This window comes from Pistacia vera, unplaced genomic scaffold, assembly GCF_008641045.1.
Source record: "Pistacia vera cultivar Batoury unplaced genomic scaffold, PisVer_v2 Contig78, whole genome shotgun sequence".
In the NCBI taxonomy this organism is placed as follows: Eukaryota; Viridiplantae; Streptophyta; class Magnoliopsida; order Sapindales; family Anacardiaceae; genus Pistacia; species Pistacia vera.
The window spans coordinates 1,272,351-1,286,145 of NW_022196645.1; the positions used below are offsets into that span (position 1 = coordinate 1,272,351).

General features: G+C 35.5%; 1 pseudogene; it reads right to left on the bottom strand.

Annotated features, from left to right (window-relative positions):
- Positions 1–27: 27 nt before the first annotated feature.
- On the bottom strand, positions 28–13,131 carry LOC116116622 (annotated as a pseudogene).
- Between the last annotated feature and the right edge of the window lie 664 nt (positions 13,132–13,795).

Sequence of the window (13,795 nt, forward strand, 5' to 3'; positions counted from 1 at the left end):
TTCAAAGTCCATAATGAATATTCCAGTTCATTCATTAAACTGCGACATGGCATCTAGATTAGAGCTTCAGTTGGCCCTATAACCAGCATTTTTCATTTCCATGGCTAATCCTTCCAACTTCTCATATATCTCATCACTTTGCGGATGCTCTTGATCCTTAGACGCAAAACGGTTCACATAACCTCCAGTATCAATCAAAGAACATCCAACTTCTTTTCTCAACCATCTTTCTCTCATCTTTTTCCTTACTTTGTCAACATTTTCCCAGTTTCTTTCTTCTGCATAGATATTTGAGAGCAAAACATGATAGCTCGTCATTTTTTTCTTGTATCTAATTCAAGCAACTTCTTGGCAACTTCTCCCAATTAGATTTTCCATGAAGTCTGCAAGCACCAAGAAGTGAACCCCAAATTTCCAACACATTCCCCTCTTCACCTAATTTTTAGACAAACTCATAGGCTTCAACCACCCTCCTAACCCTACCTAACATATCCACAACACAACAATAGTGCTCAGTTGAGGGCTGATCTTGTATTTACTCTCCATCAACTCAAATATTTGAAGACCTTCATCAACCACGCCAGCATAACCACAAGCAGACAACACGGCAACAAAGGTAACGGCATCAGGTTCAATGTCACATTCTTGCATTCTGCGAAACAAAGAAAGAGCTCTACAATTGCATTTTTTCAGAGGTTTGGGCAGACACATTTTAGCATAAGAAATTGAACCCGACTTAGAATACGTATCAACAAAAGCAGAGCCTACAAAGACATTTTTGTCCAACAAATGGGGGATAGAAAATCCATGAAGTTGCTTGCCCAAATCGCCAATTCTATGTTTCCCATTGGATTACAAGCTGGGAGCACAAATGCTATATTCACAACATTGGGAGTTACGTTTTGCTCAAACATCTGCCTAAAAGTAATGAAAGCTTCCTCAACCAATCCATTTCGGGTATACCCAGCAATCATAGCATTCCAAGTGGCTTGATCTGTGTCTCCAGTATGGTTTCTCTCAAAATTTTGTTGAGAAGCTCTAATCAAACCAGATTTTGCATACCTGTCTATAAGATAACTTTCCGTTCCCTCAAACTGAATGCCATGCCTTAAGAGATAAGCATGGGTCTACTTTCCAATATCATGGTTTCTCAAATTTGAAGCTGTTGAAGCAAAGCAGTAACAGTAACGGAATCAATCATAAATTGTTGTTTCTGCATCTCATACAAAAGCATTAATCCTTCATCATCCAACCCATTCTGAACAAAAGCAGAAATCATTGTATTCCAAGAAACAACATCCCGCTCCAGCATATTATCAAAAACTTTAAATGATGTAAGGACAAAGCCGCATCTTGAATACATGACAATAATTGCATTCAATACAATAACTGGCAAATGTTGCCAAATTCTTAATTATATAGGCATGCAGTGTTAAGCTAAGTCAATCGTGCAACTGTGAAACTGCAGTTAAGACCGATAAAAAAAGTCACCTCTCAAAATCAATTTCATCTGATAACATAGCTTCAATGGAAAAGAAATAGCTTCAAGGGGAACTACTCTGTGCATACCCACGATCATAGTGTTCCAAACCTCAGTGTTTCTCTCCAAACAACAGAAAAAATCTTCTTAGCGAAATCAAGACAACCAAGCTCAGCATACATGAAATAGCTGAACTCACAACAAACAAGTCATTTATATTCACTTCCCAATTTACAAGCAGTCAATAAGTACGTTACCGTTCTTATAGTCCCCTAAACTCGCCAAATCCGGGAAAACATTAACAAAACTACACGTACCGGGTGTAATTTACTTCTATCCATCATCCTAAATTGCCTAATCGCTTTTGCATATCTCTCTGTCTTTACGTAACATGAAACATAGTATTCCACGCAACAACACCCAAATAAGATTTCTCCTTTTCATCATATCAAATACTTTACAAACTAAATACATACTTCGAATATCAAATCAGAATAACCACACCCACCAATTTCACTATCCACCACAGAACTCAAACAAGTAAAGTACATATTCAACAGAGAGGTTATACACAATCCTACTGGGGTTCAATAAGCCCTAATTAAACGGAATGAACAGCTTTACCGACTCTCAAATTGCGTGTGGCGGCAAAAGCCTTGAGAGCCGAAGAGTAAGTATAGTATCAAACAAAGTATAAGGAGCGGATTTTTTCATTGGCATAGAACAAAATGGCATCTTGTGGCATTTTGTTGCAAATAAAACCATAATGATGGGTTCCAAAGGACGGTGTTGGGCGGGGAATGTGTCGAACAGTTGGCGGGCTAAATGAGGTTGGCCTTCCTAGCATACTTTGCTAAGACGGAAATGAATTGTGGGGGTTTTGAGTTTGGGAAGTGGCGGTGAAAGGGAAGAGTGGCGGAGTGGTTGTCGGTGGTGGCCGCAAAGCGGTGGCATATTTTCCATATGATTAATGTAATTTATGTTTAATTTTATGCATGCTTTAGATATATTTGATTGATTAAAATGTTTTTGTTCTCTACACTCTGGGCTTTGCAAATTGAATTGTGACCACATATGCTGTTGAGCATTATTACTTATCATCTCTCAATTCACATTATCTATTTTTAATCATATTTCTATTATTATAAAATTACTTCATTAATATAATTAATTAATTAGGATTAGTTTTCTTTTTCGAGGTCATCCCCTTGTATTTAGACTATTTGATGAGACAAACACTGCTAATTTAATTGTTTTAAAACATATAAGACTGCAAATTTGGTCAAAAATCACTCCTTATACGAGTTCTCTTTGTGGCTTTGTGCTCACTTATATAATTTTTTCCTAATTGATAATTATTGTACAACTTTAAATATTGGTATGTTTATTGCTTGTAATTGAAACACTTCATAAACAACGTTATATATTATAACAACAACACTTATATTAAGTCACATGTAATGGAATATAATACTCCCTTAGTTTTTTAATTGTTGTTTTAAGCTTGTACATTTTTTAATAAATCAATTTTATCTCTCTTCAGACTGACTTTTTCTTGATCTTGTGGAGGGAAAAATTGTTTTTCCACTACATACACGTGTGAAATACTGAAATAATTTAATATGAATTTTGTCATTTTTTCTCTCTACTAAATAATCCATTTCTTTTATTCCATTTGTTACTCACTTCCATTTCTTTATTCTTTTTGTCACCACTATGGCCATCTCTTTTTACTGAGTTCCTCTCTCTAATTTTGTTCGTCACTCACCATGACCGAGATAGAGAAAGAGAGAGAGGAGATGTGGGCGATAGAAAATGTGGAGAGAGAGAAGGAGATGAGGGAAGAGATAGAGAAAGAAGAGAGGAGATGTGGGTCATAGAGAGAGGAGATGCGGGTCATAGAAAAGTGGAGAGAGGAGATGAGGGGCAGAGTAGAGAAAAGAGAAAGGAGATGTGGGCGAAGAAAATGTGAAAGAGAGAAGATGAGGGGAAGAGATAGAGAAAGAGAGAGACTGACAGTGTGATTTAGTGTGGTCACCAGGAGAGCGTAGCAGTTATCCTAGGACTAAGAAGAGAAAAATCAGTATAATGTTCAGAAGATTGATTAGACTTAGTAAACTAAATCAAAATCTGTTAAACAATGAGGTAAAAACCAAGTAGAGAAGGTATTGAATTCAAACTTAAACTATGTACTTTAGAAGAATGTGAGATAGAAAACTATTAATCAAGTAAATCAGACTCTCAAACTTGACACTTGAGCTATTATACACTTTGCCATTTGCATTTAAGCACTAACCTTCACAAACAAGACTAACCTACAAATACACATTTAGAAGTATGAAAAATAAATTTGTGTGCACTATAAGGCCTGAGGAAAGGGTAACAACCAAACCAAATGTTTTTTAATAGTTTATAGTTGAGCACAATGTTAAAAAGTGTTTGAAAAGAAAGAGATTGAGACACTACTGCTTGGTTAAGGTTAAGGTTAAGGTTAGGTTTGCTTAAGGTTATTACTAAGAAAGCAGTGTCTGGCTTGGTTAAGTATTGAACAGCACCTACTTGTTCATATAAGGCAAAAGTTGTCAAACTCTTCACTACTACAGCAGCAAGTTCAATTCCCAAACCCATTGACTTTAGCATTCCAGTCTTCTTTAGAAGATCGTGGTGTATTTGCGATTGAGATGGATGCCATTTCTATTTTGAAAAGCTTCTAAACTAAGAAAATATTCGAGGATCCAAGGTCTTGAGAGCAACTAATTATTTAAACCTAATAACCTTTGCAATTGAGAGATGCATTAGTGCCTGTTAGAGGTATGTCATCAACATAAACAACACATAAAAAATCTCACTCTTAGAATTGTAGAAAAACAAGCTAGAAAAAGCTATTGATTCACAAACCTCCATTAAAAAAGCTGTTTTCAGTTTATCAAACCAAGCCAAGGGGGTTGTCTCAAACATGTAAAGCTTTATTGAGTTACATACATAACCTGGATAAATGGAGTATGAGAAACCTTCAGGTTGCTAAGGACAATATCATTTAGATACCATTTTGAAAGGAATTATCACATCCACTTGTTGAATGTCCCAACCCTGAATCAGAGCAACAGAGAAATCATTTCTATTGTAGTATCTGGACTACTGGACTAAAAGTCCATAAATAATCTACTCTAGCAGTTTGTGCAACCCCTTAGCCACAAGTCTAGGTTTAAGTCTCTTAACAAACAAATCTGCATTGGTACTTAGTTTTGAAGACCCACTAGTTTTGCATATGTTCATTAAAGACTGTAGAGCCCAAGGGTCCAAGTTCTATTGTAGATTATGCATTAAACTCTGCTTGCATCATCTTTCCAAGCTGGGGATGAGGAAGCTGTAAAACAGAAATAGGTTCTTGTACTGAAGAAAGAGAACTAGAAGATACAGCCATAGCAGCTAGCATATGTGATTGGACTTGTCAGTTTTTAAGATGCAAAGACTAATTTTGTAAAGCTACAGTTTTCAACCTAGTAAGCATTAGATGAGTGTGAGACTAGAAGGAACTTTAAAGGGAATCTGATCATTGTTATCAAAGGCAGATAAAGTGTGAATAGGATTAGAAGTTAAGTAAACTTGAAGTGATAGTGGAAAATGAATCTTGTGCGAGACAGATTTAGCAGATAAAGTATCAAATTTGGACTTAAGGATGAGGAAATATTTTAGAAGAGACTGTATGAAAGAGGAGAAGACTGACAGTGTGATATGTGTGGTCACCAGAAGAAACAGTGCTTTTATCCTAGGACTTAAATAAGAAAAAAAAGAAAAATGTTCAGAAGCCATATTAGACTTGGTAAACTTTAAATCAAAATCTGTTAACAATGAGGTAAAAACCAAGTAGAAGAGGTATTGAGATATTCAAACTTAAAACTATATACTTGAGGAGAATTGGGAGATAGAAACTTATTAATAAAGGAAAATCATTACTCATCAAACTTTACACTTTGAGCTATGACACTTTGCCATTTGCATTTAATCACTTGTAACCCTTATGAACAAGACTAAACTACAAATAACATTTAGAAGATGAGAATTAAATTTGTGTGCACTATAAGCCCTGAGGAAAGGGGAACAAGCACAACCAAATGTTTTTAAAAGTTATAGTTGGGCACAATGTTGAAAAGTGTTTAAAAGGTGAGATATTGGTTAACACAAAAAAACGATAGCCTATTTATAAGAATACAACAGTTTGAAAAGCTAATTCCAGTAAGTAATGGCATGAAAGCTTGTTAGACCCTATCTACCATGCCTATGATTTCTCATAGCTCGCCCATTTGTGTGTGAGTATGTGGGCAGGGTACCTAAATATAATGCCATGCTCATTTACGTAAGGTAAAAGGGTTCTAAACTCCCACCGCAATCAGTTGAAGGCACTTCAATTTGGTTTCAAATTGTCTGTCCACTAACTTATGAAATAGAAAAAACACAGACTTTGTGTAGTTTATTTTTAGAGGAAAAAGTCAAGTGAGTCTGCTAAAGTCATATCTATGAAATGTATACAGTATTATAACCTTCAATGGACACTTGTGGAGGGGCCTCAAAGGTTAGAATGAATCTAGTTCAAGAGGCTTGGAAGCTCCACTAGAAGAATATGGAAAATAGATTATGCAATTACCAAATCACATGCTAAGCAAAATGGCAAAAACTAACAAGTTTTTTTTTTTTTTTTTTTTTTTTTTTTTTTTTTTTTTTTTTTTTTAAGCATTTAATTGTGCAAACACAGTGACTCAAACTTGTTCATTGGCGTCCAAGTCTCTTATGTATAGCATTGCTTTGTCTTGTCAGAAACACAAAGCTTAACAGCTAAAAAGCAGAGTTTTATTGATAGAACAATTAAGTGCAGATGACATACATGCAGCTGTTTGAACACACTTTACACTAGGAATCTAAATTCCATCCTGAGAGAACCGTTACATTTAAGTATCAAGAGAAACATCAGAATTTTTCCACGTAGCAACATTGAAAACAGTTGGCAAAAATGTTAGAAAAAATCGTAGACGACACATTCTGCAAACAGCAGCATAAAGAAAGAGAAGACTGAAGTGAGCCTGAGGATGATAGAAGAAGCTGGAATAAGAGGAGGAGATAGAAGGATCTTTAGTTGGTACAAAACCAACTTTAAGCTCCCCTTGTAACAACAATATCGTGGTGACTTTGTCCTTGATCATATCATGTCAGCAAGAAATTAACTACAAAATTTTATCCTTTGTAATTTTGAAATTCTAGCAAATTTTTAGAAATATGAGAAACACAGAGAACGTTTTTAAGATAAAAGAATATAGATTTCAAAGAACTTGGTAAAGAAGTAAAAACTGTATGGAAAAGTTCAGACGCTACAATTCCAACTTGAGTTTGATCCTGGCCAGTGAAGCTTGCATTAACAAACAATTGACTCAAATTGTGGTGACAGAGCAGTGGCTTTGAGCTGATACACCAAATTGGTTCTTTGACTGTAGCGGAGTAGTGTTGCATAATTATTAGAAACATTGTGAGTTGACAAAGAGGCTTAAATTGAGGAATATACCTTGAGCTGGAGAAACTTGATGTGAAATCATAGCTGATGAGACATTGCATGCTTGAAGAGCCACATTAGGTTGAGGAGAAGTGCAGTTCCCACAAAAGTTCAATTTAATTCAATTCATTCACGACAAAATCACCACATTGAATTATTAATTGACTTGAATGAGTGATAACTAAAAGATTTGTTTCACTTCTTTAATTTTAAGTGAGTTTAAACATTTTCCACTTTCTTTTATTGCAAATTGCAAATGGATGTAATAAAATAAAGCATTTAAGATTAAAAAATCACTTCTAATTGACCTCAAACATGTATTAATAAATTTATTTTGAATGAAAAGTTGATAAGATTAAGAGTATATTATTAGCTGCATTAGCTCATTTATACAAGTTTGGTATTATAAATACATTACATTAAAAATACAATGGTTTTAGTATACAAACAAGACCCTTTGGACAGGCCAAGCAAAACCAGTAACACAACCCAAGAGCAGCAGCTGAAAAAACCCAGACGCAGAACCTCTAAAACACCACGGGGAAGCTAGAAACAGTCTTCACACAGCCACAAACCAGCTCACAGATGGCGGTAAACAAGACACCAGAACAGCCAGCAAAGAAACCACCCACCAAGGCCTTACGCCAGCAAAAAACAGAACAAACAGCCAGGAAAAAACTACCAAAAACCCAACAGCCCAGAAGAAGAACCTACAGTAAGCAAGATCACCCAAAAAACACACTATACTAACAAACAACATGGGGCAAGGACAGCAGCCAAAAAAAGCCGAACTCAAAATGACCACAACACTCCAAAAATTGCCTCCTACTGCCAGGAAAGGAACCAACAACATCCCAAGGCAAACACAAACAAAGACACGCCCAGAGAACACGCACAACACAGCAAAGCGCCTAACCAACCAAAAACCAACGGAGAGCAAATCAAAGCCAAAGAGATCCTCTTGGAAAATAATTTAAAGAAAAAGCAGTGAAAGTGAGATTTAGATTAAGTAATCAGGTGGAGCCGGCAGGACGTGATTGCAATTTGGGGTCTTAATCCTTAATTAGAATAAAAACAATATTGTAATAACCAACACACAGACCCAGTCTCCCCGTAAGGTTGAAGAAAATGTCAATCATTACCTTTCTTGAATTATAATCTCAGACGGAGACGGGCCCCGTAATTACAAGAAGTCGGTGCATTCAAGAGATAAGAGCAACAAATTAAGACAAACATAAGCTAATTTGTTTTTTCTCCCATTCCAATGAAATTTTCAAGTTCATGTATATATTATAATATAATTCATTGTAGCTATCTGCAGTTTAAGGTAAAGATTGAGGCTTCATGTTACTTGAGCAAGCGGCGGTCGGTGGAGACTGGAGAAGCGGCAGTAGGTGGAGACTGGAGGAGCTTTAACCGAGAGTGAGTGAGTGACTGTGAGATGAGTGTTAAAGAGACGAGAGTGAATGTGAGTTACGAAACAGAGGATGTGATTAAAGGGTTCAAAAGATACCCATACTTTGGATGAGCAAGACGTGGAGTTGCGTTTGTGGCCCTGAGATTGGAGATGCGGCGATGGTGGAGACTGCAGACGTGGCTCTAGAGAGTGCAGACTGGAGAAACGGCAACGGTGGAGTTGCGTGGGTAGCGGCGACAGTTACGGTGGATTTGCGCGAGTGAGTTTGAGAGACGAGAGTGAGTGAGTGTGAGAGAGGAGATGACTTAGGAATTTCAATTCCAAAAACAAACCGAGACCCGCGGGTGTACCCGTCTCACCGGCTTTCAAAACGGTCGGACCGGGTACGAGTCCAATGTAATGGACTTATACCCTACATTATTTCCCTGGAATGGGTTGACTTGTGAGTCTGGTCAGATCTAACTAATGTTAGATGTACAAAGTGATCTGACAGAAAATGAATGGAAAAGTAAATACAAAAGCTCAAACTTATCATATTCACTATTTTATTCATTTTCTGTTATATCACTTTGTATAAATATCTTTGTATTCATTCCCTGTCACCAGAGGTGGACATTTGGGACTGGGTCCAAAAACCTGGTCTTAGGAGGCTTAGTTCCAAAACGGAACCCAATCTTGGGCCCAATTTTTTCAAATATTTTTGTTTTAGTCTCTTGTACAATTACTAAAACCCTCTATAAATTTAAAAAAAAAAACATAAATTATAGAGGTTAAAATGAAATTTTACAAAATTTATAAAAATAAAAAAATTCTAGGCCCTGAACAATTTATAAAAATTTATAAATTTTATCCCTAAAAAATACTAAAAACCCCCTACAGAATTTCATTTCGCCCCTAAAATATAAAAAAAGATCAAGGGAGAAAAAGAAATTTTCTAAGCCCATAGGACCGATCCTAAAATTGCTCATAGGCCTGGGACCAATCCCAAGCCCATGAGTGACTGGTCCCATTTGGGACCAATCCCTTGTCATGGTAATTCTCTCATAATTATCTAATGTAGTTTTTCAAATCTTAATGCTAAAAGTGCATAGAATTCTACAAAGACTATAAAAATTGATGTGACAGGTAGAGCTGGTGAAGGACCAATCCCAAGCAGGCCCATTAAGATTTGAAAAACTACAATAGATCATTATGAGAGAATTACCATGACAAACTACAAACCAAATTCTTAAAAATGATTCTTTACACGATTTGAAAAACTACAATAGATAATTATGAGAGAATTACCATGACAAACTACAAACCAAATTCTTAAAAATGATTCTTTACACGATAGAAACATCAACAATGAAGAATTAAAGTAAACTAACAATCCAAATGTTGATAATATTTGAAAAAAATCAACTAAAAATAAAATCCTTTCACACTTCATCACTCACATAGTCACATATGACTTCATTGTGCTTCTTAGGTATATTTGGGACCAAAATAACACTCTCCTAATCTTTAATTATTTATCATCCAATCTAAAAAGCACTATTTATTAAGAATACAACAGTTTGAAAAGCTAAATTCCAGTAAGCTAATGGCATGAAAGCTTGTTAGACCCTATCTTACAATAGCCTATGATTTCTCATAGCTCTCGCATTTTGTTGTTGAGTATGTGGGCAAGGGTACCTAAATATAATGCCATGCTCATTCGTAAGGTAAAAGGGTTCTAAACTCCCCACCGCAATCAGTTTGAAGGACTTCAATGGTTTCAAATTGTCTGTCCACTAACTTATGAATAGAAGAAACACAGACTTTGTTGTAGTATTTTAGAGGAAAAAGTCAAGTGAGTCTGCTAAAGTCATCTATGAAATGTATACAGTATTTATAACCTTCAATGGACACTTGTGGAGGGGCCTCAAAGGTTAGAATGAATCTAGTTCAAGAGGCTTGGAAGCTCCACTAGAAGAATATGGAAAAATAGATTATGCATTACCAAATTCACATGCTAAGCAAAATGGCAAAGACTTAACAAGTTTTTTTTTTTTTTTTTTTTTTTTTTTTTTTTTTTTTTTTTTAATGCATTTAATTGTGCAAACACAGTGCTCAAAACTTGTTCATTGGGCGTCCAAGTCTCTTATGTCATAGCATTGCTTTTGTCTTGTCAGACACAAAGCTTAACAGCAAAAAGCATGAGTTTATTGATAGAACAATTAGTGCAGATGACATACAGCAGCTGTATTGAACACACTTTTACACTAGGAATCTAAATTCTCATCTGAGAGAACCGTTACATTCTAATGTATCAAGAGAAACATCAGAATTTTTCCACGTAGCAACATGTGAAACACGTTGAGCAAAAATGTTAGAAAAAATCAGTAGACGACACATTCTGCAAACAGCAAGCATCAAAGGAAAGAGAAGACTGAAGTGAGCCTGAGGATGATAGAAGAAGCTGGAATAAGAGGAGGAGATAGAAGGAATCTTTAGTTGGTACAAACCAACTTTTAGCTCCCCTTGTAACAACTCGTGGTGACTTTGTCCTTGATCATATCATGATCAGCAGAAAATTAACATACAAAATTATTCCTTTGTAAATTTTGAAATTTTAGCAAATTTTTAGAAATATGAGAAACACAGAGAACGTTTTTAAGATAAAAGAATATAGTTTCAAAGAACTGGTAAAGAAGTAAAAACTGTATGAGAAAAGTTCAGACGCTCACAATTCCAACTTGAGTTTGATCCTGGCCAGTGAAGCTTGCATTAACAAACAATTGACTCAAATTTGTTGTGACATGAGCAGTGGCTCTTGAGCTGATACACCAAATTGGTTCTTTGACTGTAGCGGAGTAGTGTTGCATAATTATTAGAAACATTGTGAGTAGACAAAGAGGCTTAAATTGAGGAATATAACCTTGAGCTGGAGAAACTTGATGTGAAATCATAGCTGAGAGACATTGCATGCTTGAAGAGCCACATTAGGTTGGGAGAAGTGCAGTTCACCACAAAAGTTCAATTTAATTCAATTCAATCACGACAAAAATTACACATTGAATTATTAATGACTTGAATGAGTGATAACTAAAAGATTTTGTTTCACTTCTTTAATTTTAAGTGAGTTTAAACATTTTCCACTTTCTTTTATTGCAATGCAAATGGATGTAATATAAAAAGCATTTAAGATTAAAAAATCACTTCTAATTGACCTCAAACATGTATTTAAATATATTTATTATTGAATGAAAAGTTGATAAGATTAGAGTATATTATTAGCGCATTCATCATTTCATACAAGTTTGGTATTATAAATACATTACATTAATAATACAATGGTTTAGTATACAAACAGAGAGGAGATGTGGGCGATAGAAAATGTGGAAGAGAGGAGATGAGGGGAAGAGATAGAGAAAGAGAGAGGAGATGTGGGTCATAGAGAGAGGAGATGCGGGTCATAGAAAAAGTGGAGAGAGGAGATGAGGGGCAGAGTAGAGAAAAAGAGAAAGGAGATGTGGGCGATAGAAAATGTGAAAGAGAGAAGATGAGGGGAAGAGATAGAGAAAGAGAGAGACTGACGGTGTGATTTAGTGTGGTCACCAGGAGCAGTAGCAGTTATCCTAGGACTTAAAGAAGAAAAATCAGTATAATGTTCAGAAGATTGATTAGACTTAGTAAACTTTAAATCAAAATCTGTTAAACAATGAGGTAAAAACCAAGTAGAAGAGGTATTGAATTCAAACTTAAAACTATGTACTTTAGAAGAATTGTGAGATAGAAAACTATTAATCAAAGTAAAATCAGACTCATCAAACTTGACACTTTGAGCTATATACACTTTGCCATTTGCATTTAAGCACTTGTAACCTTCACAAACAAGACTATAACCTACAAATACACATTTAGAAGTATGAAAAATAAATTTGTGTGCACTATAAGGCCTGAGGAAAGGGTAACAACCACAACCAAATGTTTTTAATAGTTTATAGTTGAGCACAATGTTAAAAAGTGTTTGAAAAGAAGAGATTGAGCACCTACTATGCTTGGTTAAGGTTAAGGTTAAGGTTAAGGTTTGCTTAAGGTTATTACTAAGAAAGCAGTGTCTGGCTTGGTTAAGTATTGAACAGCACCTACTGTGCTTCTATATAAGGCAAATGTGTCAAACTCTTCACTATCTACAGCAGCAAGTTCAATTCCCAAACCCATTTGACTTTAGCATTCCAGTCTTCTTTAGAAGATCTTTGGTGTATTTAGCGATTGAGATGGATGCCATTTCTATTTTGAAAAGCTTCTAAACTAAGAAAATATTTCGAGGATCCAAGGTCTTGAGAGCAACTAATTATTTAAATCCTACATAACCTTTGCAATTGAAGATGCATTAGTGCCTGTTAGAGGTATGTCATCAACATAAACTAACACATAAAAAATCTCACTCTTAGAATTGTAGATAAACAAGCTAGAATAAGCTATTGAATTCACAAACCTCCATTAAAAAAGCTGTTTTCAGTTTATCAAACCAAGCCAAGGGGGCTTGTCTCAACCCATGTAAAGCTTTATTGAGTTTACATACATAACCTGGATAAATGGAGTATGAGAAACCTTCAGGTTGCTACAATGGACAATATCATTTAGATCACCATTTTGAAAGGAATTATTCACATCCACTTGTTGAATGTCCCAACCCTGAATCAGAGCAACAGAGATAATCATTCCTATTGTAGTATCTTGGACTACTGGACTAAAAGTCTCAAAATAATCTACTCTAGCAGTTTGTTGCAACCCCTTAGCCACAAGTCTAGGTTTAAGTCTCTTAACAAAACAATCTGCATTGTACTTAGTTTTGAAGACCCACTAGTTTTGCATTATGTTCATGTAAAGACTGTAGAGCCCAAGGGTCCAAGTTCTATTGTAGATTAATGCATTAAACTCTGCTTGCATAGCATCTTTCCAAGCTGGGGATGAGAGAGCTCGTAAAACAGAATTAGGTTCTTGTACTGAAGAAAGAGAACTAGAAGATACAGCCATAGCAGCTAGCATATGTGATTGAGACTTGTCAGATTTTTAAGATGCAAAGACTAATTTTGTAAAGCTACAGTTTTCAACCTAGTAAGCATTAGATGAGTGTTGAGACTAGAAGGAACTTTAAAGGGAATCTGATCATTGTTATCAAAGGCAGATAAAGTGTGAATAGGATTAGAAGTTAAGTAAACTTCGAAGTTGATAGTGGAAAATGAATCTTGTGCGAAGACAGATTTAGCAGATAAAGTATCAAATTTGGACTTTAAGGATGAGGAAATATTTTTAGAAGAGGACTGTATGAAAGAAGGAGAAGACTGACAGTGTGATATAGTGTGGTCACCAGAAACAGTGCTTT